Source organism: Hylobates moloch, unplaced genomic scaffold (assembly GCF_009828535.3).
Source record: "Hylobates moloch isolate HMO894 unplaced genomic scaffold, HMol_V3 SCAFFOLD_3, whole genome shotgun sequence".
In the NCBI taxonomy this organism is placed as follows: domain Eukaryota; kingdom Metazoa; phylum Chordata; class Mammalia; order Primates; family Hylobatidae; genus Hylobates; species Hylobates moloch.
Window position 1 is genome coordinate 136,427,498 of NW_026652278.1, and position 2,820 is coordinate 136,430,317.

The window sequence follows — 2,820 nt, forward strand, 5'->3', positions numbered from 1 at the left end:
GTAGTTTTTGAATAAGTTTCTAAGTCAGTGCTACAAACAATGAGTATTCTGGGAGTAAAGAGAAAGAAGGGACATGGTGGGCAAAGAAAGTTCTGGAAAATAGAGGGTAGATTTCAGCAAGGCATTGAAATATGGGTGGTAAGACTGGAATGAGGAGAAGATCTGTGCATGGGAGTGAAGCACCCCCTACCAAAGCAAAAAAAAAAAAAAAAAAGAGAGGAAGAAGAATGCACTAGAGCATACCATATACCAAGTGAGAGAATGGCACTTTGGCGACAGAACCAGATTCTCATACATGCTTGTCAGTTGGAGCCAAGCACAAAGAGGGATGAGAAAGAACATTGACCCCACAAACATGACTGTGTCTCAAAGGAGGTTTCTAATCTAAAACACAGAACCAGTTTTCCCCAATGTACAGGCTGCCTACTAGAAGTAAATTAATTAACTTTGGAAGTTATTGTTATCTACTTTGATTTAACTACCATTATGTCTATCTTATTTGATGGGGGACCCAGTGCATGCAAATTTAATTTTCAAAACACACTGCAGATATAAACATATAACCCAATTTTGATATTATACATTTATGTCAGTTGCTTACATCCAGTCGTACCTACATGTGTGTATGTCAGATTAATTGTGGATACCATATTTGGCTATAGTATTTTACTGTGTTTATTCAGACTTTATAATATCATAATTTCACCTATCTTCTGAAAATATTAGAGAAATCCAAGTCAGGTGTGACCAAATTACATTTTGAAAAATCGTAATTTACAATTGATATCTTAAAGTCTATTTGACCAATGTCATTGGAGAATAAAGTTGTTAATATAGAGTGATCCAAACATATGCCATCAAAAGACTTTCTCTGTAAACCATGAAATCCTCATTTTGACATTAATTTTGTGATGTATAGTCAACAGTAACATGATGAAAGAATTTGGAATGGATTATTGTGTTGTTGAAAAACCTGTACTGAAAACAACGTAATGAATATTGAAGTATGAACAAATTGCTATAATGCTACTGCTGTTACTGCTGAAAATTATGGTGATGCCTAAACTTATTAGCATTCACTACCTACCTGGCACTGTTCTAAGTGTCACACACACATACACATATATATTTATACTTCTTTACTTTGTTAGTGAGTACAAACACTATATAGAGACAACTAGCTTCTAATTTTTTCCAAGATGATGAGTTTCTACATTAATCCTGCATAAATTAATATATAAGTATGAACATATGCTTATAAATGTCCTTACTGAATGAAGTTCTAATGCTTGTGAGGAGACAAACTGAATGGAAGTTGAAGAGTAAGGATTCTTATATATTCACAGAAATGAAGAAAATAAAAATATTATGAGTATAAAATTACATTAGTTTTCAATTTTTTATTGTGTTTATATATAATTCTATTAAATATGTGATATTAAAATTCAAAGTGAATGGAACACTCACTGAATATCTCAGGCCTTCGTGTTATACTGTGCAATTTTTATTTGAAATGTTTACCTGAGTCTTAATTTTGTCATTTTTTTTAAAATGGGAGAATTGCATTGCTAATATAAAGTGATCCAAACGTACCTCATGAAAATGGTTTCACCCTCCCTGTAAACCATGAATTTGCTGTAGCTGTATCTAGATTTTACTAAAATTCCCAGATAGATCTAACTTGAATTTACAGTTATGATCAAAAGAGCAGATGACAATGTTGCAAGAACAATCTCTGAAGATTGTGTGTTAACATAGCTTAAAGAGTAATTAATAAATACAGTAAAAACTTAATCTCAACTCCTGGTTTCCAGTCTGGCATGTAAGGAGCTTGAGAGTTGTCATTTCCATAGTCACAACAAGAAAAATGCTGAACAAACTAAACAACAACTTTTCTTTTTTTTTTTTTTTTTTTTTTTAATTATACTTTAGGGTTTTAGGGTACATGTGCACAATGTGCAGGTTTGTTACATATGTATCCATGTGCCATGTTGATTTCCTGCACCCATTAACTCATCATTTAGCATTAGGTGTATCTCCTAATGCTGTCCCTCCCCCCTCCCCCCACCCCACAACAGTCCCCGGAGTGTGATGTTCCCCTTCCTGTGTCCATGAGTTCTTTGTTCAATTCCCACCTATGAGTGAGAACATGTGGTGTTTGGTTTTTTGTCCTTGCAATAGTTTACTGAGAATGATGTTTTCCAGTTTCATCCATGTCCCTACAAAGGACACGAACTCATCATTTTTTATGGCTGCATAGTATTCCATGGTGTATATGTGCCACATTTTCTTAATCCAGTCTATCGTTGTTGGACATTTGGGTTGGTTCCAACTCTTTGCTATTGTGAATAGTGCCGCAATAAACATAAAAAATATGGAACGCTTCACGAATTTGCGTGTCATCCTTGCGCAGGGGCCATGCTAATCTTCTCTGTATCGTTCCAATTTTAGTACATGTGCTGCCGAAGCGAGCACTAAACAACAACTTTTCTTAGTTCCATGGGAGAACAGAGATCACAGGACAAACTGCTGCCCCAGAATTGAAAGACAGACATTCGGGTACAGAGAATCTCAATTTATGGGAATAGAAACCCAGGAGCAGGAATCACCACAGGAACCAACTAGGGTAGGAAAACCAAACTATAATTGTCAACTTGCTGGAGGCTAAGTGTGGACAAACTTGAGGGATAAAAACTGCAGGGGGAAGGGGACCACACCTTCATAAGTTTTACCCTTAGGAGCTCCACCAGGTTCTCATGATGAGTATAGGAAGAAAATCTCTTCATGCTTCTGACACAGGGAGGGACAAAGTAGCCATTT

General features: G+C 35.7%; 1 non-coding gene across 1 annotated transcript; it reads right to left on the bottom strand.

The window, feature by feature from the left end:
- Positions 1-2,368: 2,368 nt before the first annotated feature.
- LOC116466262 (U6 spliceosomal RNA) lies at positions 2,369-2,475 on the bottom strand. Its single transcript, XR_004247475.1, has one exon. It is a non-coding gene; the product is annotated as a U6 spliceosomal RNA (small nuclear RNA).
- Between the last annotated feature and the right edge of the window lie 345 nt (positions 2,476-2,820).